General features: G+C 42.7%; 1 protein-coding gene across 2 annotated transcripts in view; it reads right to left on the reverse strand.

Annotated features, from left to right (window-relative positions):
- Window positions 1-27,525, reverse strand: part of LOC113036314 (chloride channel protein 2) — a 184,075-nt gene that overhangs the window by 129,457 nt on the left and 27,093 nt on the right. The gene's annotated exons all lie outside the window — the stretch shown is intronic.

The raw sequence follows: 27,525 nt of genomic DNA on the forward strand, positions 1-27,525 counted from the left end.
CGTGCGTGGGGCTGGACGGCGTCAACGTGTTAGCTAGCTAACCACGCTAACGAGCTAACCACGCTAACGCCATGCAGCCCAGAGGGGCTGCACGGACTAAAATCCTTTCATTTTCTCAAAAGTTGACAGCGCGCCTTATGTATGAATTCTGGTTGTGCTTGATGGCCGCGAACCGATTTTATGTGGAACACGGCGCTCAGCAATCTGTCAAAAAATGTTTTAGTACGACTTTAGTAAGCTACGGAGCTGCACCGCTTGATGGATTGTCGGAGCATTACGGCTGAGCCTCGCGGAGTGATACGTACTGTGCTTCAACGTAATATTACCCTACTGTGTATAAGGACTATAAATGGCACCTGTTAAGAGACGCGGTTGCGAAGCGGATTTCAAACTCCAGGCTGTCAGTCACGCAGTACAAGTTGGGAACAGAGCAGCTGTGAAATCTGTCTTTGTTATTGTGCTCAGCGTCTTTTAGTTTACATTTTGACTGCACAATTGTGAGCTTTTTGTTATGCACAAAAACAACATTGTTTTCTTTTATTTATGGAGCATTATTATTTAATAAATGCTCATAATTTATTTTTGAGTAAATTTTATGTATATCTGCTCTATGTTAATAAAAGTGCCTGTGTGACATCTGGGACACAGCTTTGACTAAGAACTCTCTTTTTGTTCTTACTTTATGGCTTTAAAAAAATATATCGAGATATATATCTTATATCGCCATCCAGCTAAAAAATATCGAGATATGAATTTTGGGTCATATCGCCCAGCCCTAATTTTTGCCATAATCGAGCAGCCTTACAGACAACCACCATCAACAAAATGCAATTCTCTGGGAAACACTAGCATACCACAGAACAGCGGAACTTTCTTTTAGAGGCCCAGATGAACAGAATCAAAAGGCTTTGAAAGCATTTAAAACATTTCTTGATGAATTTGTGGTTCGAAAATGTGGATCTGGCTCCAGTTGAAAACCACTTCTTAATAGTAGACTCTTCTTGGTAGAAAGGATTAATAGACTGACAAGCCTGGAAATACCTCGCCGGGTCCATGTTAAAGTCCAATATGGGAGGAGGACAGGAATGAACACAAACAGTGGGAAACGGAGGAAGAAAAAAAAAATCAAGAAGGGAAACATTTGGGGAGCGATTTGGGGTTTCTGACATCAAATGCCAACCGCTGTTTAACCCAAGATGCCATTCTGCATGGCATTCTCAGCCACATTCATGATCGCCAACCCTAAGTTTTAATTAAGTAAGGAGCTTCAAACGCGACGGAAACTCAAAAGACCCAAAAACAAGAGGGCAGAAATAGGCCTTCTCAGATGCACCCCTTGAAACTCGGATCTGACCAAAGAAAGAAAACAAACAGACCCATCCAGAACAAAGACATTATTGGTTGAAAGCCTATCATTATGCTGAGCATAGTCAGAAATGGGCATTTGGCTGAGCCTGAATGCCTGGGTTAATTGATCCCAGATGAACGGGCTGTCCTGGACTCATTGTCCTGCCCACAAGGGCAAGAGAGAGGGCACAGACGACAAATAATGCCTGTATTGATATTAAAGGTATTAGCTGCTGGAAAGAAGCAGAGAAGCAAGGTCCTTTCAAAAGGGAAGTTTGTTGCAAGACCACGAAATCTATTTAACATGGTTTAAACACAGTTCAGAGACTAAATTACAAGCATGCAATTAACAAGGGACAAGGATTGGGTAGGCAGAAACCAACTGTGACTCCAGGGTCAAGTCACCTTGTTTAATGACAGGCACTCAAACAGGTAAGATAACAGCAGAGACAGATAGATGATTCCCAAGTTGTTCCTCATCTTTGTTTACATGTAGTAAAGTCTTACAAAAAAAAAAAAAAAAAACCCTACATGGAATGTTGGGGAAAAGAAAAATGCTTCACCTGTTTTCAGATCGCAGTATCTGAAGATCTCTGGCAGGGTGCTTTATTTCACAGGGGCAAGGTACATTGAGTGCATATTTCCATGTTTACTACAGTAAAATATTACTTAAAATCTGAAACAAACTTTAATACCATGTATCTCTAAAAGCTGAGATTTTTCAGCAGACAGGGCAACAAAATGCCCCAGGACAGTGTTAAGACAACAACTGCCAATGATGCAGGACATTTCAGGTGATATCTGAAACTGTTTATGACTCCGAGAATAGAAAACAAGATCAAAAGATAAGAGATAAGACAGGAGGTCATGGTTTATTGATACCGTTATCAAAAAAGAAAACGTTTGGAGAAAGGAAACAAGTCAAGATAAAGAGGACACAGAAGGTGAAGGTGAAGTTTTCACAGAGTCTTAATGTTAATCAGTGAACTAGACTAGCACAACACACGTGCACACCTGTTCCCTCTTGCTTGTTTGTTTCTTTTCTATTGTCTTTGCTGGACTTGAACTGACATCATCAGTATTTATCGTCTCGGTTTCCGTTTAGATTTGTGTACACTGTAAACACAGTTGTCCACACCTAAACTGAATTTGATTTTAAATGACATTCCCCTCATGTCTACCTTTTTATTTTTATTTTTGGATTCTATTCTAGTAGCTTTGCATGAATCAGATTTGATCCTTAGCGCATGTTGCTTGTCTTCGGAGCAGTTCAACTTTAAGCCAGCTTTTTTTTTTGCTTTTGCAAACAGAACATGGGAGGGGCTTCTGATGACCATATTAAAGATATCTTCTTTCACTTAGAGGTTTAAAGATCCAACAGTAGAAAAAAAACTAAACATAAAAAAAACATAAGAAAAAACAAACAAACCTGAAAAATAGTTTGTCATAAAATAATAAAGTCAAGTTGAATGTAGCTAATCTAACTTGCTGTCTGTCTGAACAGCATGTTGAATGGTTGTCTAGCTTTGTGGCCATCTATAAACACATTTGTTTTCCTTTGTGGCCGGGCAGCATGTCTCAAGAACTTGTTCTGAGTCAGTAGTGCAACTGTAATTGTAGAGTTTTCTCACACAATTACACAAAGAGCCTATTGAAGACACTAATTCGGGCTGGGTGACACCAATAGAAGTTAACTTTCGCCCACATGGGTTAAAAATACTTAAACTTCAATGGAAAAAAAATGCTGCATCTAGGAAGCTGACATTCTCCTGCAGTCTGAATGACAACTTTGTGTCACCACCCGTGTTCAGCCAAAGCTGTACGATTTATTGTCGCTTGGTTAGAGAAAAGTGAGTGACACTGTAGGATTTTATGGTCAACAATGACAGGCACATTCAGATCCTGCTGTCAGTCCTCCCAAAAATTGGAAGTTTACTTTACTTGTTTGGACCGACAGCTCTTATAGGGATAAAATCTATATTTCCACAAGTTTGAAGGCATTTTTGAGACTCAAAATGTGGTTTAAGTGTGAGGGTTACAGTTAGGTTATGGTTAGATTTAGGGTTAAGAAATCATTTGTAATGGTTAAGGTAAGCAACTAGGGAAAGTATTATGTCAATAAGATGTACTTTTAAGGAAGGAAGAAGAGAATTTAAAAGAATCATTGTGTGATTTAATCTGAAGGAGGGACTGTGTTAGAGGACTGGAAGAAGAAAGGGTGCGCGGTGAGATGGCGTAGGACAGAAGGAGGAATTTGGTGAAAGATTCTTCACCCGAATGAGAAGAAAGCTGTGTGGGGAAACACTGCACCGCTTTGAGATTTTAATGTTCACAGAACATTACTGAGCACAGCAGCACCTTTGTCTGCTTCTGAATGGCTGGCTGACTTTTTAATTTCAAATCTGCTACTATTTGGCAGAACTTCTCGCTTTACAATTAAACTGTGCAATCTTACATTGACTCACAGATATTTTTATCTCAACAAAGTAAAACAGACAACACTAAAGACGACTACAACACTTTAAAAGACAAGTGAAACTCCTTCAAAAGAATCAAAATGAGGTCCAGTGTGAGCCGTGCCAGGTAAAGGTACCACAGTGTGGCTACAGTCAATCTGTACCGTACGACACAGGTCTAAGGAAGTTGGGTTTAGGTTTGATATCTGCAGACTTCTCCATAATAACAACTGAATGATGGGCCATAATGTCCAGATGTAATACTTTGCAATCTGTATCCTTGCTGTTATTTATATATGCTGTTAGCCAACTTTCATGTGATACCCCAATATCACAAAGAGTATACCCATCTTTCATCACACAGCCACCTAACCAGCCATTATTCAGCCAGTAAATCAGTGTTGTTGTGCTAGCCTCGAGCAGACTAAAGGAGAATATAGTTCTATGATAAGCTTATTTCTTTGTAACCTTGCAGGCTTACTTGGTTTTTGTGACCGATTAAGTTTCAATTTTTAAAATGTATTTTTAATCAGGATCACTCAGAAAGTTATGGGTGGATAAAGGTTTTAGCAGACTTGTCTCAGTTCAGCTCTGAAGAGGTTCTGGATGTGGGTCTAAGTATTTTCTAATGAATTCCATTTTGATTCATTCCCAGACAAGGCAGCCATTTTTGGACTAGACCTACATAAACATATACCAAAGAGAAATGGGAAAAACTGAAAAAAAGAGAATTTCAAGAACTAGGCCAGATATCTGTCTGTGACTTTGTCTGCAATAGTATAGTATAATCAAGTATAATCAAGGAATATGCAGCCTTTGCATATGCCCTCTTCGTGGTCACCTCCTTCAACTCACTCAGGAGGGATACCAAAGCGTTCCCAAGCCAGCCAAGAGATGTAATTTCTCCACCCTGTCCTGGGGCCTCTTCTGAGTAGGACATGTTCACCCAGGAGGTGTCTAGGAGACATCGTAGTCAGATGCAAATACCGACTTGACTGGCTTCTTTTGATGTAAAGTAGTAGCTCTACTCTGAGTAGAGTAGAATAGTAGAATAATAGAGTAGTAAATGAGCTGCTTACCCTATGGCTAAGGGACAGGCAAGAAACACTTCTGAGGAATCTCTTTTCCACTGCTTCAACCTGTGATCTCATTCATTTGGTCACTACCCAGAGGTTGTGACTATTGATGAGGACAGGGAGGCAGACTGACAGCAGCTCTGCTTTTACCCTCAACTCTTTTTTTCACCAAAACAGACCAGAAGAAGAACTAGATTGTTGCAGACACGGCCGCAATCTGTCAATTTCCTGTTCCACTCTTTCCTCACTTGGGGCAGCAACTTGTTCCAGACCCTTATCCTGAGAACACCAAAACAGAACACTGCCAGCTGGCTACACCTAAAAATTCTGCCCATGAAAATTATGAAGAGAATCAGGGACAAAGGCAGCCCGCTGAGAACATGTCCAACTCATTGATGGCAATGTGGACCTAGCTCTTGAAACTACTTTTGAACTTTACTGTCAAATACTTTTACTACAAAACATTTACTACTAACCTTGAGTGTAATTCTTGAAAGGTCTAACAAATACATGCTTAACAACCAGCACGATTTTACTACTATAAGCAAATCAAAGTAGCCAAGAAAAAGACTGCAAGAAGAAAGCAAGGAGCAGTGTAATAAAAGGATTTACAGTAAATAAAGGTTTCCCTATCCTCCTGTGAGGGACCCCAGGGGGCTACTAGGGAGTCTTGCAAACTTGTGCCAAGCTGCCATGCCAACCCTCGAGGCCTGTCTCACACTGACCCAGAGCTGGACAAACAGAAAAAGGAGGGGAAGACCGACGGGTAGACAGATGACAGAAAAATAAGAGGCAGGAAAAGCTGCAGGAGGTGTTGGAGAACAGCAGTGATGGAAACGATGCAAAGAGGGGTAAAAGAAAGAGGTGGGGTAGGTGGATATATGTGTGAGGGGGTGTAAAGAAGTTTGGCAGTCCATACAGAATCTATCCTACAGTGTGAGCTGAATTTAGATTTTAACTGTGTGTTGGGGCAGGAGGGAAGAAGCAAGAAGAATGAAACAGTGAAGCTGTGAACACTGGAGGAATGGCTAGTGATTAATGACTGGGGTTTCACACATCTTAAACAAAAGCAAATAAATGTAATCAATGTGCAAAATGTGAGCAACAGGGGGGGGCTTGAATAGTGACCCTGTCTTTAAACGACTTCAGCTCCAGTTGGTGCAATACGCTGTTTAATTATGTTCCAGAGTTTCAGTTAAATGAATAAGATTATTCAGTCCAATACGCAGCAGTCTCTCACTTCCTCATATCAGTTACACGTAGACAGACGAGCACCGATGTTGTGCTACAGAGACTGTATGACTCTTCCTCTCCCTCTCTCTCTGTCCATTCCTGCTTCATTCACTCACCCCAGTAATCAGTTCCAACGGCGCACTGGCAGCTGCACATTGGTATTAGCATCACGTCTTAACAACCACCACAGGAAAAGCCACAGACGCTGCAAAGCACTGATATTCACCTGTGGACTGTGTGTGCGCGCACATGCGTGTGTGGAACTTGCACTCTCCTGTTGCCTCATTAAGAAAACCCACATTTACTTGGGCACATTCAGCACTGCTGGCAAACTGCAAACCTGCTCCTTCCAAATACTTCATCACTTGGTCGTCCCTTCCAAGGTTTAAAGCCACATGTGGTTTTGAAGAAGGCTTTCAAACTGCATTCCTCCAATTAATCACCTTGTGTTCAGCAGATTATCTTGGCATTTCTGTCCATTCATTTCACTTTAGAGCACAACTTTAAGTGCTTGTTCCGATTGATGATGTTGATGTTTGGCAGTACATAACCGGTATGTGTATGAACACAAGGCTGAAAACACTGCCAACTCCGATACAGCAAGCTGACTGACCTGGAGGTCGAGAAACATACAGATGACAAGACAAAGCTAGCTGGCTAAAATTTGCTAAACTGAAGTAAATTAATTGTGGGTAACTTGTGGGAAACTACTGTGTTCAAAAGGAACACAGTAGTTTCTGTGTTCCTTTTGATCACCTTTAAGCACATTTGGCAACCCATAGAAATAGTTAACGATCTGTCTTGATTAACAGCTGCTGAGATCTTCAACAACACAGATCAGAGTAGTGACTGAGAACAAAATTAGCACTAAACCTTGCAGACAAGGACCTACCATGCTTTTTGCCTTTCTGTTGTTGTTACTGTTTAAATGGCAATGGGAAACAGTTCCCCCTTAGGGGATAACAAAGTGCAACCACCTACATGGCCACAGTCTTGGATCTTAAGTTGGGTTTTAGTTACAAGGATCTTTGCGGACAAATAAAGAGCTCTAAAAAGAGAAAAATATGCATTTGTTCAAAAAAAAAAAAAAAAAAAAAAAAAAAAAAGTACACAATCAATTGAAAACCACAAAAGGTTTCCACAGAAGGAACTGTTTTCAATCAATTTACAAGAGGACACAAATATTCGACTATTCACATTGTGTTTCAGTGTAAATGTATTTGAATTTCAATTTTTTTTTAAGTTTGAAACTACACTGCCACTGCAGCGATCATCGAAAAGTGGTATTTAAAGAAAAAAGAAAAGCTATGAACATTGTTGCTGTCAGCAGCAGCAACATGAACTGAAGTATGATGAACAGCACAGTTTTGTGCTGAGGTCCTTCTGTAGTGTAAAAAGAGTCCAGTGATAAAGTCCTTTTTAATTGATGCAGCAAGCTGCCCAGAATATCTGGAGCGCAAGTGGTATTTGGGACAGTGCTACAAGTAATAGTGTTAGGTGTTAATCACAGTGTCACAGGAAAAAAAAACTAGCAGTGATTCAAGATCAATGTAATAACCAGGAAGTATGCATTGTAAATGAAATGCAGTAACTTGTACATATATCAGGCTAAATAACTGTTAACAGTGTAGCGTGGCTGGGTCCTGAGTTCGCAACTTAGATGCGAGCTACTGACGCAACTGCTAATGGGAGCCTAGGATAACACGACCATATGAGATGGTGGTAAACACATTATAGCGGTGCCTGCACAACCACAGTCTACAGTGTCCTCTAGACACAATCCATCAGTTACACCATGATGAGCCAATCACTTTACAATTGGACGGGTTTTAATTTCACTCAGCACTTATTATCATTTTAGCCATGAATAATTCAGTCCTCTACAAGAGGAAACCAAAAAATTGACAGTTTTAGAATAAAGTGGCAGCCAGAGATAAAGGCCTTACAGAAAGAATACACACACACACACACACACACACACACACACACAGAAATCTGATATCAAAACAAGATCAAATGCACTGCTATTCAATAACTGCGCTCCATCACAGTGGACACATTTCTAAACATATACCACCATGATGCTGTTCACAGTGTGTTCTTTCCTTCAGGCTACCCCTACCTATAAAATCCATCCCACACTGTAAACAAACGCACACACACACAAACACAGACACACACACACGCACACAGACACAAAGTAGTGAGATTGAGGTCACTGCAGTGAGGGCGTCCATAAAGAGGAAGTTGTGGTGAAGAGATTCCCATTAGGTAAATGGTTTTGCAGACAGACAGATAGTGGTGTGTGTCTGTGTGTGGGGAGTGGGAGTTGGGATGTCAACCTTCCCATTAACATGAAAAAGTCCACTTGGCTTCTTTTGAAGATCTTAAGACTAAGTTATGGATATTTCTATGGATAACCTATAAAACTGTAAACTGTCAGTTGCAGTTTTATTTAAGGACCACTTGTATTTCAGTAGTGATGCAAATATTCACTGGCACGTCTCTTTTTGACCCACAAATAATTCTCAGAATTTTATTATGAGTTTAACTTCCACCAGTTTCAACCAGTTATTACAAGTTTCCAGTCTTATCGGAGCTACGTTTCCTTTTTGCAGTAGCTTACATCACATGCAACAAACATTTGTGTAGCTTGTGACTTTGCGATGGACTTGCAATTTTCTGCTTTGAGAGTAGTGCAGAAAGTGAAACGTTAACCTCTAATGACAGCCTTTGTCTTGACAGGCATTCAGGAAAGTAAGACTTAGGAAAAGCACCCATTTTATCATGTGGATTTTTAAAAACATGAGCCAATCAAAATCTGGAAGACTGAAAGGCAAAGGGATTAAAACTGCTGCGCAGTCCCACATGAAGACACCTGGTCGTCTGGACTAATAGAGCAACTAATAAAGGGGACAATCCTGTTAAGATGTTTCATTGGCTTATTAAAAATGAAATATTAAAAAAAAAATTCAACAAATCAACCAGTCAAAAAAATTTAATTAAAAATTAAACATCAGGCAAAAATAAGTGGACTGTAACAGACAACGTAAAACAGCCTGCAAAAATATACTGTGAGTATTTAGAAGTCTTTTAAAACTATTACTTGCCTTTTTTTTTTCCTACATTTTATTTTAAATACCAGGCACACACCTGATATCAGGTTACTCAGGGAAGAGCAGCTTTCTTTCCTCACAGGTTAGCACACAGACACCTATGTACAGAATGTGATCGTGCGCTGCTCGGTTAAATGACAGCCTTCAAATAACTGATCAGGCTACCGGCCTGGTTTAAGGACATGGCAATCAGAATATACACCCTAGGTAATCTGAATATGTCTGATTCTTTCTGCATCTTTCTCAGTCATCCCAACCACCAGCAGGTCCAACACACGCACACACACAGGTGCCAAATATCGATATTTTTAGGAAAATATGTAGGCGCTCTAACAGATTCGACAGCCTGTTTGACTCATCAGGGGTACTCTTCATGACTCCTAGGTGTTTATCAGATAAATGATGGGTAAGTAAGGTTATCATGTCAAGTTATAATGTATTGCTGCTCTGTGAGACCAGCTATGTGCTAGCAATATATTGTGACAGCGGCTGATTCCAACTCATCGTATTGATTAGAAACTGATAATTGCGTCACTACGTTACCACAACATTTCATTTTCAAATGCCAGTGCTGAATTGAAGATGAAATGAAATATAACAGTCAGAGGACAGACAATGGAGTCCCAGTGAGAAAAGGAGCTGAGAAAAGACGACTACGCACAATGACCCTCAGTGTTTGCTCCGTCTCTCACGCGTGCTCAGTCAGGACGTGGGAAGACACCGCCATGGCACTGCCCTGTACCGGCCCCGACTCTCACACTCTCACACAGACGCGGGCTGAGGACACACTGTCCGGCAAACTCATCAGTGACATCTGACTGAGAAAACACAGCTGTGACAATAACTAGCCTGAGAAAGTGACGCACAAACACAGTAAAATAGACAAATCCACAGAAAAACGGCACAAAAGACAAAGGCTGGGCTCCGTGCAACAAGTGGTGTGAACCCTCCAGAGAGGGCGACGGCAAGAGCATGTGAAAACATTACGCGGGGAGAAAGACGGGCTGAAATATGAGAATCATAACACAAACAGGACTCCACTAAGCGTGAGGGGAAAAAAAAAAAAAAGCATGTGAGAAAAGTCAGACACAGACCCAGGTGAGAGGATAAACATGAATACGACAAAGGCTCACAGCTGCAGACACACACACACACACACACACACACACACACACACACACACACACGCACACACACACGCACATGAAAAGAGCAAGAAGAAGGCCACCATTTAGTGCCAGGCAGGCCAGTTTTGTGTCAATATCTCTAATGAAATAAAGGCTGCCTGAGACAATATTCAATCAACCTGCGTGTGAGACAAACCTGCAGCTCTCAGCATATTGCTGCACTGCACCACCACCACCCACCAGCAACACCCCTTTACCAATTAATCTAATAAGAGTCCTGCCTTTGCTCATGAAAATCCCAAACCGCTTCCATCTATGCTCAAAATGATGTGATTTAAAGTAGTTGCACTTCTAGCCTCAATTTTCCCATTTAATAAGCTATTATTATTATTATTATTATTAATAATAATAATAGATGGATTCTGCTTTCAGGAAAGCAAGATTATAAAATTAGTACAAGGCAGAAGAGGAAGGAGGAAGTGGAAAAGGAGAGGATATGACTATCAAAAAGCAGGGACAGGAGAAGGAGAGCAGAAGGAAGTGGAGGAGGAAAAGTGGGGGGGAGATTGGGGGAGGAAGCGATGGGGGGGGGAAGAAGATGCAGGATGGGAAGTGGGAGTAGGAAGAGGTGGAGAAGGAAGAGAAAGAGAAAGAACAAGCAGGGGAGGAGGAGAATAAGGAGGTTGAGGAAGGGGATTATGGGAGGGAGGAATGAGGAGGAGGAAAAAAGGAGAAGAAATGGAAGAGAGGATGATGAGAAGCAACGTTAACAGAAGGGGTGTTACTGAATGTTTATGAAGAGGACGACGAACAAGTATGGCAAGAACCAGAGAGACTGAGGAGAAACAAAAACAAGAGGAACAGCAGAGTCCAATCGAAGGACCGGAAAGAAAATAACACGGATTAATACAAATATGCATAAATTTACAGATATAAATGTAGTTTAAATGAATGGAATGGATATTTGGGATTAAGAACAGCCTTTTCACAAAACAGGAAGTGCTCACTGAATTTAAAATCAGAGTTCTGCTTAACACCGAAAGTCACAGAGCCAAAACACAGACCGACAAAAATCACGTGCACGCACACACGGAGGAATGACTTTTACCCCATTTTATAAAAGATTAGCTGCTTAAGCTTTATCACGTGGGAGGAGATTAGAAACAAGAAAAAGAGAAAACAACTCAATCCTTAAAATTATACACCTGATGACAACAAGTGGGGGGGGGGGGGGGGATAACCGGCAAATATATTTGATCATACCGTAAAACAGGCAATAATATCAGCTTTTGTGGTGTAACATTCACTTAAAACAGAGAAAGACCTAAAATCTTCCGTGATCCCCATTTCATAACACGGCCACTCTACATATATTGATCTGTCATCAGTCGTGCATGGCCTTTTGAAAATTAAATGATCATTGCGCATTAAGTACTTGGACCAGTGATAGTGAAACCACTCCACACTGGCGCCTCAGTAAATCCACTTAGCTGACGAGTTATATCAGAGTACTTTCAGACACCTAGAGGAAATTAAAAAGGAGGAAGAAAGTAGGGTAACGGCTTCTTAAACAGAAAATTGCATGATATTATAATAGTACGGCACACTGGGAAGCAAAAAATAAAAATGCACCGTTTTCCTTATGTCTGGCTATAAATCATTTTCATAAAGTGACAGTTGTAATTCAGTAAATGATTCAAACATTTGACAGTTGAGAAATAAGTTAAGGGAGTTTGGCTAACGCTATAGTACACTAGCTAACCTAGCTTAGCAGTCTAAAAAAAAAAAGAAAAAGAAAAAGTTCTTGATGGATACGTTTTATTTTGCTTTAAAAAAAAAAAAAAAAAGTAATAGATGCAATGAAAACATGCTTTAAATATGCTTTAAATAATGATCATGCTTTTAACCAGGTGGTGCACTTCACAAATGGAAAAACAAACAAACAAACAAACAAACAAACACAACAACAACAAAGTTAGCCAGATGTAAATGTAAAAATATTGCCAAGGACCTAACACAAATACAGCTGGCGAATGAAATGTTAGGTAATCAAAGTCCAAAAGAGACTCATTCTATGGGGATATTGAAAATTTGTTTGAAATGCTAGCGCCAAACTATAATAATCTCTTAATATTCATCATGATTGTGGCATTAGTTACAAAAAATAAGATGTTTCTACTTGGTAATATAGATACTGTAAGTTTAAATCGATCCACTCAGTTATCGCTCTAGGTTTTTGTAGAATGACCGACTGAACACCATATATCAGTACAGAACATTCAAGAGGAAAAAAAGAAAAATCAGATTTGCTAAGTTAGCGATCAAACAGAGTTAAGTGAGGGTTAACGGTATTAATTTTTCAAGAATACACAGCGTAACATTGAATAATAAGTGATCTCTCATCCAAAACGTTGTTAATCTTTTATTTAAAAGTGAGCCCGCCAACATTATCACTGCAGAGCTCAGTCCTTTCCGGAGGGGAGTCCTGTGATGGAGAGAGTACGTGACTGAACTGGTCCCGGATCAGAGTCCGAGGTCACCAACAGTTTAGAGAGCACTCAGAACAAAGCAGCTGCCTTTTGTCAAAGTACGAAAGGACAATAATGAGTGTTTAACTCGCATAGTGGATATGTAACAGACTAACACTGCATTCACATAGCCAACAAAAAGTTTGAGCACACATTTTTAACTACTAAAGCCTTCCAGTTTCATCACCATGTTGAACCAGACGTCTAATCAATACTATCCAGCATGCTTAGTGGATCACTTAAAAGTGCAAAATAATTTGTATAATTTCACAATCATTTGTATTGTGCGAGTCTGCACTTGGCATATCACGGATATGGGCATTAGCTGAACTGCTGTGCATGGTGTATTACCCAAGTTGAGCAAACTACGAGACAGTCATAAGCTTAGAAGTCACACAGAAACCTGAAGGTTTTATGTTGCTGACATTCACTACATTTCACAGAATCTGTCCACACTCGCTGTCCATATAATGAGAGGCAAGCAGAGCAGAGCTGAACTGCTCGTGGGCACAGGCTGTATGATCTCATCTAAAGAGGACTTCATATTTTTAGGGCACAATGAGACGAATGTCAGTACGGCCTCTGCACTGTGGGTCACGGGCTACCTTTACTTGTGCTGCTTTCACTGGAACACACAAACACAGGCGAGGAGATTCTCATCAAAATGCCCCACGGCTAGTCCACTGAGCCATGTGAGCTACACTTGTGCCAAACACACCAACCCCCTACAGCTTGAATCTCTGCCCTTAATAAAAGTCTTAAGGTAGTAATTTTTTTTCCTGAAACAGAGGATTTACTGTTATGTTGTGACTAATTTGTACAACATGTGAACTTATGTTTGTGTATCCATGCATGGCTGAGATATACTAAGGCACTGGTTTTATCTACCCATATGTTTTTGACAGGGTTACATAAGAGAAATGTGTGAATACATGTCCTTGACATCCGTGGGACCTGTGGAAGGATGCTGTGGTGTGTGGTACTGGGATTACAGAAGATCCTTTGTGCACTGTGTTACAGTGTAGGGCCTCCATGGATGCTTGAGTCAGGGTAGTTTGGAGGGTCATCCCCTTTGGACGAAGGTGGCAGGGGTGGATGGATACATGTAAAAGTAACATCCACACAAAAGTTAAGGCCCACAATGGCTTATGTTTGAAACTGATGCTACTTTCTGCTGCTAATTTGTCACATAAGGTCACCGTGGTCTTGATTTGGTAGAGTTTTACCCAGGAAGTCCTTCCTGACAAATCCGCACAGGGATTTGTGTTTCCAGTTGGAATCAAACCAGGAATCTTTCACTTGTAAACTGCTACATTATGGAGCCACAGTATCTTGCGTCTTGTTTTAAAATAACTTTATAAAGTCCCTGTACATCACAGGTGTAAAACATAGAGCCCAGCAAAGACTTAAATACGGCCCACTAGCCAGCTCTGGAAAAAATAAAGGCACCAAAAAAAAAAAAAAAAAAAGTAAAAGTAATCTTTCAACTGTAGTTTCAGAACTTTTAAAGCTTTCCCAATTAATAAAGACACCCTCCCTCCCCCTCTCCCCATGGCTATTCATACACCACAGAAATTAAGTAGAAGAAAAACAGTAAAATGAAAGAAAAGTTCCCGTTTCTACGATCTGCCATAGAAGGCATTTTATTTTATTTTTTTTACAATAAATGTACAGTAAAACTTTTATGACTTTAATTATAGGACAGTCTGCACAATGAGCTATCAAGAACTTTTTCCCCTTCACTAAATCATTGCAGAGATTAAATATGCAGTTAAACATCTTTAAACTGACATTAAGGGGAGTTTTGCTGGTCTGGTCCACTTACTGTAAGATCAAAATGAGCAGTATGTGGCCCACAATGTAAAATGATTCTGTACCTAAACCTTTTGGTGTTAATGCAATACAGGCCTGACGATAAAAAGATGCAGAAAAAAGAAAGAAAAAAAAGAAAGGCCACGATAATCTTTATTTTGTGTCAGCAAATATTTATCATTGTGTCTCAAAGAAGCATCTGATTTCTTGGATATCAAACCAGCTGTCACCAGTTCTTCACAAAATTCTTCTGCGTACTATGACGGACAACTAAAGGCAGGAACGATGAATTGCCAGATGTTTGGCATCTTAAATCAGTCAGTTGCAGATTCATTTCCTGCAGAGTCACTGTCGCAGCTTGTGTTAATAAAGGTTACAATAAAACTGTTTTACTGATGTGCTTTGACTTCACAATTCTAAAGCCATGTAAATTAACTGTCACTGTAACTGTCACACACAACACAGGCCTTTTAATGACTTTGGAGTGGAGTGGCAGATCCATACATCCTAATACACTGCTATCATTATCATTTTTTAAAGAAGTGCTAAAGAGTTTTCCAGACTCTTATCTATTGAGCCTCAATTTGCTCTTTCCTGCCCTCTGAGCCAAAATGATTAACTTTTGGCTTTAGAATGACTTTCTGTGGGAGTTGCTGTATTACACAAGGTACGCCCACGCTTGTCCCCACACTCAATCGTCTTGTGGAAGACAATGCGGCTGCCTCCGAGCGCATCTTTGCTAGAAAAGAGAAAAGTCGGGGAGTGAGAGAGAGGTGTATGCTGTAATTAATTTAAGGTTAATGATTCCCATCTGTCTCAAAGCAAGTGCAAGTCATTTGTAAAAGTGCGCACACACACACACACACACACACACACCTGATTAAATCAGTATCCTTTGATACTGGCAGTACCCCCTCACACAGGCCACAACCGCCTGCACTGCTAACTGTTACTGCAAATACCCCTGAGTGGCTCCTACAGCATGGAGGAGAATAAAAACAAGCAATTAAGGGCTATATCAACAGGGCATTTAGATATGCATATACAAATATGTCCTTTGTGCGAGTATGTGAATGTGTCATGCTATGGTCACTGTGGGCTTTGTATACATGCTTAGTGGGGTTATCATGTTCTAAGAGGTACAAGAGGCAATCAATGTCCACACCCACAGACTCAAATGCATACCAGTACAATTTCTGTTAGTATTTATTAGTCACAGTAGCAGTGCTGTTTGTGCTGGGCTAAAGAGTGTGTGTGAGTGTGTGTCTCCATCCCTAACGCTTCATTTACGATACTGAATCCCTGTAGAGCATTGCAGCAGAGGGTGAGAATATAGTTTGCACTTTGAGATGGTGTAATTGCATTGCTCTCCCATCAAGATTGAAAGTGAGCTGATCATGTAGGATTCATGGATCTAATAAATATTCAGCACTTTTACTCAAATGTAGGAAAGAAAACCGACTGAGTACAACAAGTTCTAGCTATTGCATCGTCTTACTATATTTATCATATGTGCATATATACATGCATATGCATAATAAAGGAAATTTATACTTATCTTAGAAAAAAAAAAAAATATATATATATATATATATATATATATATATATATATATATCTCAGCTGGATAGCGTAGTGGTTAAACTACACGCCTTTGGAACAGAGGATCGCAAGTTCGATTCCTGCCTGGGGCGTCTGTATCCAGTAAGGGTCCTAAGGCTAGACCCCCTATGCTAAGCAAGCCTACCGCAGACATGAGCGAGACAGATAAATATGAAGGCATGCCGGCTCGGACGTCGCCCGGATCAACAAGGTCCGCGTCAGGTGTTGAGGAACCAGGGCACCCTGACGAAAAGTGGGCTACTGGAACAAGAAGGCATCGGTGGGCAAGGGACGAAAACAGGGCGTTGTTGGAATGCTACTACGCAAGTAACCCCGGCGGAAGGGGCTACATGAATAGGATGAGGGACCTATGGATTCTTCGATACCCAACATCCACAATGACGGCGAAACAACTAGTAGCTCAGTGTTCCAACATTCGAAAGAAGGGACTGCTCTCACAGCTAGAGATTGACGAGGTACAACACAAATGCTACGGCAAGGAGGAGTCAGGACGCCAGGTCAGGGGGGAGATATCATCACCCCCACCCGAGATTGGGTACATAGCCCCAAGTGCGATAGGAGAAGGATCGTTGAGTGCGAGAGGAACTGACCTGAAAAATAGGATCATGGCCAAGCTTGAAACCTGGATCCCCCGTAGCCGGTTACCAAGATTACGTGAAGTACCCTCAGAAGGTCTGCTAGATGATGTGTTAATGCAGCACTACGGGCAATACCTACAACCACGATTACCGACACTAACAAGCTGATCTACAATACGGCAGCAGTGATCAGTGAGATGCTTGGCTACAAGTTGAACAGCCACAAGGGGCAGTACCCTCCATGGAGAAGGAGGCTAGAGGGCAAGATCAAAGTAGCACGGAGGGAGGTTAGCCAACTAACAGAGTTGCAGAAAGGTGCGACAAATAAGGTGCCTAAGAAATACAGCAAGCTGTCCATACCTGAGGCCTTGGAAACTGCCAAGCAAAGACCCGCCAGCCGCTTGAGGAGGTACACCAGAGAGATAGAAGGCAGGAGAATAAACCAGCTGTTCTCCACAGAACAGCAAAGGTGTACTCTCAGTGGCAAGGGAACAATAAGAGAACAGCACCACCAAGGCTGGAGACGGAGCAATACTGGAAGAGCATATGGGAGAAGGATGCAACCCATAACGGCAATGCTCAGTGGCTAGTGGATCTGAGGGCAGACCACAGCGACCTCCCTGAACAGGGTCCAGTAACCATCACAGTGGCAGATATCCAAGAAAGGGTCTCCAGTATGAAGAGTTGGACAGCACCAGGGCCCGACATGGTTCACGCCTACTGGCTGAAGAAGCTGACTGCACTCCACGAGCGTCTGGCAGCACAAATGAACCAGCTGCTAGTTAACGAGAGACACCCGGAATGGCTAACTGAAGGCCGGACGGTCCTGATCCCCAAGGACCCCAAGAAGGGACCGGTCCCCTCCAACTACCGACCAATAACCTGCCTCAGTACTACATGGAAGCTCCTGTCAGGCATCATATCGGCTAAGATGAACAGGCACATGGGTCAATACATGAGCGGGACACAGAAAGGAATTGGCAAGAATACCAGAGGCGCAAAACACCAGCTACTGGTAGACAGAACAATCAGCCAAGACTGCAAGACCAGACTGACCAACCTGTGCACTGCCTGGATTGATTACAAGAAGGCCTATGACTCAATGCCCCACAGCTGGATACTGGAATGCCTAGAATTGTACAAGATCAATGGGACCCTAAGAGCCTTCATCAGGAACTCAATGGGGATGTGGCGTACAACACTAGAGGCCAACTCCAAGCCCATAGCACAAGTTACCATCAAGTGCGGGATCTACCAAGGAGATGCTCTGTCCCCACTGCTGTTCTGCATAGGCCTGAACCCCCTCAGTGAGATCATTAACAAGACTGGCTACGGATACAGACTACGGAACAGAGCAGTTGTCAGCCACCTCCTGTACATGGATGACATCAAGCTGTATGCCAAGAGTGAACGAGACATCGATTCACTGATCCACACTACCAGGCTATACAGCAATGACATTGGAATGTCGTTCGGACTGGAGAAGTGTAGTCGGATGGTAACAAAGAGAGGGAAGGTAGTCAGAACTGAGGGGATTGAACTACCAGAAGGCAACATTGCAGACATAGAGGACAGTTACAAGTACCTGGGGATCCCGCAGGCAAATGGGAACCATGAAGAGGCCGCTAGAAAGGCTGCAACCACCAAGTACCTGCAGAGGGTCAGGCAAGTCCTGAGGAGTCCAGCACCCTGAGGCTGTACGCTAAGCGGAAGGAAGGGGGCCGGGGACTGGTGAGTGTCAGCACCACAGTCCAGGATGAGACAAGGAACATCCAAGAATACATTGGGAAGATGGCCCCAACTGACCGAGTGCTCAGTGAATACCTCAGGCAGCAGAAACCCAAGAAAGAAGAGGGAGACGAGGAACCATCATGGAAGGACAGGCCCCTGCACGGTATGTACCACCGGCAGATAGAGGAGGTGGCTGATATCCAGAAATCCTACCAGTGGCTGGACAAAGCTGGACTGAAAGACAGCACAGAGGCACTAATCATGGCAGCACAAGAACAAGCTCTGAGCACAAGATCCATTGAGGCTGGGGTCTATCACACCAGGCAAGACCCCAGGTGCAGGCTGTGTAAAGATGCCCCAGAGACAATCCAGCACATAACAGCAGGGTGCAAGATGCTAGCAGGCAAGGCATACATGGAACGCCATAACCAAGTGGCCGGCTTAGTGTACAGGAACATCTGTGCCGAGTATAACCTAGAAGTCCCGAGGTCAAAATGGGAGATGCCCCCAAGGGTGGTGGAGAATGACCGAGCTAAGATCCTGTGGGACTTCCAGATACAGACGGACAAAATGGTGGTGGCTAACCAACCGGACATAGTGGTGGTAGACAAACAGAAGAAGACGGCCGTAGTGATCGATGTAGCGGTTCCGAATGACAGCAATATCAGGAAGAAGGAACACGAGAAGCTGGAGAAATACCAAGGGCTCAGAGAAGAGCTCGAGAGGATGTGGAGGGTGAAGGTAACGGTGGTCCCCGTGGTAATCGGAGCACTAGGTGCGGTGACTCCCAAGCTAGGCGAGTGGCTCCAGCAGATCCCGGGAATAACATCGGAGATCTCTGTCCAGGAGAGCGCAGTCCTGGGAACAGCTAAGATATATATATATATATATATATATATATATATATATATATATATATATATATATATATATATATATATATATATATATATATATATATATATATATATATATATATATATATATATATATATATATATATATATATATATATATATATATATATATATATATATATATATATATACACCAATGTTGGGCAAGGATACGTTTAAAGAGGTGCCAAACAATGGCTTGCCTTCCATTTTACTGCACCTTATTTAAAGTCGATTCTATATCACAATGAAGGTTTCGAAGCTATACCGCAGGAGGCTGATTTCTAATGAATGAGCAAGTCAGCTCTAAATGCCACCTTGCATTTGCATCAATTATGCCATTACATTTTAATGGTTTCTAAGGAGCATAGGTCTGTTTGAAAGACTTCCTTTTTAAACTTGAATACATGTAAAGTTTAATGTTTTAGAAACAAGACCATTGTGGGTAAAACCAGGACAATGTAGGACTTGTATATGCACAAGTTTGTGTATCAATATGATAAAAGAAGCCAAATTTGTCATGTTGCAATACCCTGGATCAACTACAAAATAGACGTACATCATCAAGTATTATAATTAAAGCCATAAATTCTTTCTGTTGAAAACCAAGCCAGCTACAGTAAAACTGTGTCTGAAAGCTCAGGAGTGTCAACATTTTAAGGGCAGAAGTAACAAAGTTTTATCACAGCAGCAGAAGATGACAACAGCATTCGAAACATTTTATAACACTTCCACCTCCTGCTTTCTCAAGGTCTGATATTTCTCACGCTGTGGTTTACAGTATGTGTGTCCATAAAATCCTTGCGCTCTGATATTCCTCTGTCACCACTCAGGCTCAAACAGCGAGATATTAGCAGGCGCTAGTCTGTCAATGCAGTGCCATTAATGGATGCGATACTGTGTCCAATGTCCACATTCTTATCAGCGTCTGCGTGCGTTCAAGTGTCATAATGAACATACGACTACTGCAACAGGAGCTGGGTGTTTCCCAGGTCGTCTGTCCTTGGATTGTGTGTGTGTGTGTGTGTGTGTGTGTGTGTGTGTGTGTGTGTGTGTGTGTGTGTGTGTGTGTGTGTGTGTGTGTGTGTGTGTGTGTGTGTGTGTGTGTGTGTGAGAGTGTGAGAGAGAGGTGGCATGTGTTGATCAAATTGCAGCACACCCAAGCCAGACAATGTAACAGACCATCACTGCATCAAAAATACAAAAAAAAGAGAAAAAGCTTGTGTGTGTCACATGGGGTGGCTGTGGCTCAGGTGGTAGAGCAGATCAGCTACTGACTGGAAGGTTGGTGGTTCGATCCTTGGCTTCCCCAGTCTGCAAGTCCCAAGTTGCTCTCCGATTTGTCCATCAGAGTATGAATGCTGGTTAGATTGCACTTAAGGAAGTGCTTGTATGAGTAGGTGTGAATGAGGCATGTTGTACAAAGCGCTTTGAGTACTCCAGGAGAGTAGAAAAGCGCTATATAAGAATCAGTCCATTTACCATGCTTGAGCCCAATGTAGTGCACCATTGCCCTGCAGCGTTTTAAGGCAGTTAAAACCTAACCCCCCACAGGTTTTCCTCCCTGTGCCACTTTTTTTTTTTTTTTTTAAATACCTCCCTCACAAGAGAGCAGAGGAGGATGGGACTCTGAGGATGAGAACGGCTGAGGCTGGTAGTTTACAACCAATACAGGTCATGCACACGTATGATTATAGATGCATGCTAACTACTACTGCGCTAAAACAGACACAATATGCAGCCATAAGGAGATGATACAAAAACTTCTATCTACTTAGGATTTTGTATTAGTAACACACTGCAACAGCACAAACTTGGTGTTTAAAAAACAAACAAACAAAAAAAACCAAAAAAACAAAAAAACTGTTTTAAAAAGAGCACTGTATGCATTTTTGGAAATTCCTTTCTCAAGGCAAAAATATAGGTAGTGTAATAATTAAATCAAGTGTACAAACTGATTTCCTAGCATTTGTGACATGCAGATTGACTGCTGATAGCGCAGATATTTAACACGATACTTTAACAAGACTGAAATGAACTGAATGCAGCCGTGTTTGAAAAACACCACAACTTCTGTAAATCGTCTGTAAAACTAACCACACTTATGGGTGCTATTTGGAGATTAGGCTCATGTGCTATTTTGCCCTGGTTAGTAATCTGGTCCTTAAGTTAGAGTGTGGTCACTTATAAAAAGGCAGCTGTAGCTGACGGGTATCTGCAAGGCATCATCTCCACTCTTTTAGTGTAGTAAAGTAAAGGAAGAAACAAAACAAAAAACTGAGTATTGATTATAAAAAAAAATTACGTTACTGGGACCCAAGTGGGCTGCTAGCCTTTGCCGATAACTCTGGACTCCACACTCTCATCCAAATATGGACTTCCAAAAATCTGTCATGCTAGCTGGTTTGCTATTTGGTTGCACTTTTTGAATGGAGTATTACTATAGCTTATGTATTGTAGTTCAGTTACGCTGTATGACCATTATAGCAGGGAGTAGGGTGTAGAGGATAAGTCAATCGTTTCTGACACTACCACAGTCACTTCTGGCTTCAAAAAACCCAACATGTCGTCAGCCAAAGGGCTAACGTTAAAGCTTCAAAATCCAGAGTTTAAAACCACTGGGTAATGTCACAGTGGCCAAGTAAATCTTTTATATACAGTCTGTGGCGTTCATACAAACATTTCTTCCAATTTACCACCCACACATGCACGCACACACAAACACACGAGCTTAATATCAGCTATTTGAGCATAGCTTCTCACCTGCACTCAGAGATTTGAGAGCAAAGACAGAGGAAAGGCAATTTTAAAAAACCTCCTACACTCTCATATCTGTCCTTCCTCAAAGATTGGCAACTCGACACACATGCACACATAAATCATGGAGAAGAGTGGCGCAGGGGACCAGCTTTGGGAGAATGAGCTGAGCCGTAGGTGCCATACTTACAAAAAACAAAAAAACAAAAAAAAACCCAAACCCAAAAAAACCAAACACCCACCTGCGGTAAAAATAAAATGGGGAGATGTTTCAGCTACAGTTCGAACACAGAGAGCAATGGAGAGAGGGAACAAGAAGTGCAGAGCAGAGCTGGGTGGACCTGAGGACTCATCTTCACACAGACAGCTGGGTTTTCATCACGGAGAGAGATTATGTTTCAAAATGGCAACAAAATGTATGATCAACAAAACAAATTTAACATTATAACCATTGTAACATTTTGGTTTTGTTCATTTTTTTTAACCCATGACACATTCCATTGAGAGATAAAGTCTTAGTCATGATAACATATTTTCTGTTGCAGAGATTTTGTTGCGCACTTCCCAAGCATAACAATATGTTGTGTTACTTCCATCAGTGAGAACTTTGAAGATGAAACGAGGCTGGGTCTTCCAACATGACAATGATCCAAAACACACCGCCCAGGCAACAAAGGAGTGGCTCCGTAAGAAGCATTTGAAAGTCCTGGAGTGGCCTAGCCAGTCTCCAGACCTCAACCCCATAGAAAATCTGTGGCGGGAGTTGAAAGTCCGTGTTGCTCGGCGACAGCCCCAAAACATCACTGCTCTCGAGAAGATCTGCATGGAGGAATGGGCCAAAATACCAGCTACTGTGTGTGCAAACCTGGTAAAGACCTATAGTAAACGTTTGACCTCTGTTATTGCCAACAAAGGTTATGTTACAAAGTATTGAGTTGTATTTTTGTTATTGACCAAATACTTATTTTCCACCCTGATTTACGGATAAATTCTTTACAAATCCTACCATGTGGATTCATGGATTTTTTTTTTCACATTCTGTCTCTCACAGTTGAAGTGTACCTCTGGTGCAAATTACTGACCTCTGTCATCATTTTAGGTGGGGGAACTTGCACAATCGGTGGCTGACTAAATACTTTTTTGCCCCACTGTATACTGCTGGTAGAGTATGTTGGCAGGTGGGCAAGTGAAAGACTGGTGTAAAAAAAAAAAACAAAAAAAAAACAGCTGTAATTAATAACTGCGTGCGTAATTATTAAATTAAACTAATCAGGGACTGTTGGCAAATATGCCTTGCAATTATTCTGATTTGGTCTACTAGTTTAATACTGTTATCAGTCCTGAAAATGGCAAACTCACATATACTGTAAACAGAACTTCTATTGCACTTTTATAATGATTTTCCACAGGATTTACTGTCATTAACTATATTGTAATGCATGCATTCATATACAGATCAACAAATCATATGTGTAAATTAAGGTATGCTGACACACATGGTGGATTAGCGCTCTAAATGTATAGAATACCAAGGCATCCAGTGACAAGCATCAGATGGGAAACAAGTTCAGTGAGGGAATACATCTTAACCATTAAGAACAATTGGAAGAAGGCATGACTAAATGTGGTTGATAGAAGCAGCTTCTTTCCAAAACAGTCTGTTTTATTCGGTGTATTAGTTCTTCTTTCTGTCCCTGCGTAGAACTGTGCCTCACTTTTTTCAGTCAGTGTCTTTTCTTAAAGGTCGTAGCCAGGTCATGCTTGGGTAGCATCAGGTGGCACTACAGGCTAACACAGTGGCCTCTGGTGTCACATAATGCACTCTTTCCAGTGTGAAACTGAGGGGAGATTACTTTATAGCAACGTGCCTTCTGGCCTACAGGTGTCATCAACACCAGTAAGTGCCCACATGGCCCTCCAAGTATCAGAGGTGCTGACAGACTGGTGCTCCTCTCTTAGTAGTGCTTTCTCTAGAGAACACTGAGGTGGATAAATGATACAGGATAAATGGCTTCAGCTGCATAAGGGCAGGTAGCAGCATATATCATCATATATTCATCTCTTCCACTCCCAACTTGGATCAAGTTAACATAAGTGAAATAACTAACACAAAAAACATTGACATCAAAACACATAACAGTCCTAACCCTGATCTTTAAGAAGTGATCTGGGGCAGAGGGAGCAAATGACATCAAAGGGGAGAAGGTGCTGGAGGTGTCACTGTTTATCTCAGAATCAGAATCAGAATGTGGTTTATTGCCAAATGTTGAGCAGGTTTACAACATTAGGAAATTGCTGCGGTGCTTCAGTGCAAACATAGTGTCATAAATAGCACTTAAATAGACATGGAAAAAAAATAAAAGTAGGGATAAGAATTAAAAGTGCTACGTGGAAAGATATGTGCATGAGATATACATGAGATATATACATGAGAATAAGAATTAAGAGTGCTACGTTGAAAGATATATACATGAGTGCAGGTGGTGATCAGTGCCAAACATGGAATGATGCAGTGAACACAGCGTAGGGTCATGTGTTAGTGGTGGGAACAGTCATATGGTTATTGTTCATGTGTCCAACAGCAGAGGGGAAGAAACTGTTCTTATGGCGAGAGGTTCTGGTGCGAATGGACCGGAGCCTCCTGCCTGAGGGGAGCAGGTCAAACAGACTGTGTCCAGGGTGAGAAGGGTCAGCTGAGATCCGAGCTGCACGCCGCAATGTCCTGGAGGTGTACAGGTCCTGCAAAGATGGGAGTCTGCAGCCAATCACCTTCTCAGCAGAGGGCACAACACGCTGCAGTCTCTGTTTGTCCCTGATAGTGGCTCCAGCGTACCACACGGTGATGGAGGAGGTGAGGATGGACTCGATGATTGCAGTGTAGAACTGCATCATCGTCCGTGTTGGCAGGTTGAATTTCTTCAGCTGCCTCAGGAAGTACATCCTCTGCTGGGCTTTCTTGATGACGGAGGTGATTGTGGGCTCCCACTTCAGGTCCTGGGTGATGGTGGTACCCAGGAAGCGGAATGAGTCCACAGAGGTGATGGGGGTGTCAGTCAGGATGATGGGGGGGGGAGTGGAGCTGTGTGCTTCCTGAAGTCCACAATAATCTCCACTGTCTTCTGGGCATTCAGCACCAGGTTGTTGTGGCTGCACCAGGACACCAGACGTTCAACCTCTCTCCTGTAGGCAGACTCGTCCCCGTCCGAGATGAGTCCAATAACGGTGGTGTCATCTGCAAACTTGATTAGCTTGACAGACTTGTGGGTGGAGGTGCAGCAGTTGGTCTACAGGGAGAAGAGCAGAGGAGAAAGAACACAGCCCTGAGGGGAGCCGGTGCTGATGGTCCGGGAGTCCGAGACATTCTTTCCCAGCCTCACATGCTGCTTCCTGTCCGTCAGGAAGTCAGTGATCCACCGGCAGATGGGATCAGGCACATTCATCTGGGAAAGCTTGTCTCGGAGATGGTCTGGAAGGATGGTGTTGAAGGCAGAGCTGAAGTCCACAAACAGGATCCTGGCGTAGGTTCCTGGGGAGTCCAGATGCTGCAGGATGAAGTGTAGGGCCATGTTGATGGCGTCGTCTACAGACCTGTTGGCTCTATATGCAAACTGCAGGGGGTCCAGGAGGGGGGCCGTGAGGGTCCTGAGATGGGAGAGAACTAGGCGCTCAAAAGACTTCATGACCACAGATGTCAGAGCCACGGGTCTGTAGTCATTTAGTCCAGTGATCCTAGGTTTCTTGGGGACAGGGATTATGGTGGAGGACTTGAAGCAGGCAGGCACATGACATGCCTGCAGTGAGGAGTTGAAAATGCCAGAAAACACTGGGGCCAGCTCGTTTGCACAGTGTCTGAGGGTGGCAGGAGACACGCCGTCTGGGCCGGGAGCTTTCCGAGCATTCAGGTTCTTAAACTGCTTCCTCACATCTGCTTCATGAATATGAAGAGTTGTGGTGGGAGGAGGTGGTGTGAAATCCTCTTTTGTGTGGGGTGAGGAGGGGGGTGTTGTAGGTGAACGGTTTGAAGGTGGTGATGGCTCTATGGAGGGGGGAGAGGTGGGGGAATTAGTGTCCAAAGTGTCTCTATTGTTGGGGCTGTTGGAGGTGTGAAGGCTGCCTGATGGCTCGTCAAAACGGCAGTAGAAGTCGTTAAGGGTGTTGGCTAAGAGCAAGTCATCAGTGGAGTGGGGGGTTTTAGGCTTGTAGTTTGTGATATTCCTAAAACCTTTCCACACAGAGGCCGAGTCATTCTCTGAGATCTGCTGCTGCATCTTCTCAGAGTGCTGATGTTTAGCAATGTCCACTTCTTTAGTGAACCTGTACTTGGCCTCTCTGTAGCAGTCCCTGTCTCCGCTTCTGAACGCCTTTCTCTTTTCCAGCCACAGCTTTTTGAGTTTAGGAGTAAACCAGGGTTTGTCATTGTTATAACTCACCCTGGTGCGTGATGGCACAATGCTGTCCTCACAGAAGTGGATATAGGAGGTGACAGTGTCCGTAAACTCGTCCAAGCTGTTAGAAGCAGCCTTCATTGTGTCCCAGTCTGTGGTCTCCAAACACGTGCGAAGTTCCTCCACAGCCTCGTTGCTCCACAGTTTAGTCCTCACGACAGGTTTGGAGAGCTTCAGCCTCTGTCTGTACGCGGGGATTAGGTGGATCATGACGTGGTCAGAAAGTCCGAGTGAAGCGCGGGGCACCGCGCGATAGGCCCCGCTGATCGTGCTGTAACAGTGGTCCAATGTCCTCTCCTCTCTGGTCGGGCATTTAATATACTGCTTATATTTTGGAAGCTCATGGCTCAGATTGGCTTTGTTAAAGTCCCCAAGAGCAATGATGAGAGAGTCCGGGAATGTCCGCTCCGTGTGGAGAATCTGCTCCGCGAGTGCGCACTGAGCTGCCTGCGCATCTGCGTCTGGCGGGATGTAAACAGCGGCCAGGATGAATGAAGCAAACTCCCGCGGAGAATAAAACGGTTTGCAGTGACTAAAAAGATATTCCAGAGAGGAAGAGCAGTGCTGAGCAATCACTGTCACATCTGTGCACCAGCCACTATTGATGTAGAAGCAGAGACCTCCACCTTTGGACTTACCGGAGAGAGCGGCCTGCCGGTCCGCGCGCAGCAGATGGAAGCCTTCCAGCTTGAGCGCGCAGTCTGGGATGTTCTCACTGAGCCACGACTCCATAAAACATAAGACACAGGAGGAGGCAAAGTCTCTGTTCATGCTTCTCATCAGGGCCAGTTCGTCAATCTT

The sequence above is a fragment of the Astatotilapia calliptera genome, chromosome 14 (assembly GCF_964374335.1).
Source record: "Astatotilapia calliptera chromosome 14, fAstCal68.1, whole genome shotgun sequence".
In the NCBI taxonomy this organism is placed as follows: Eukaryota; Metazoa; Chordata; class Actinopteri; order Cichliformes; family Cichlidae; genus Astatotilapia; species Astatotilapia calliptera.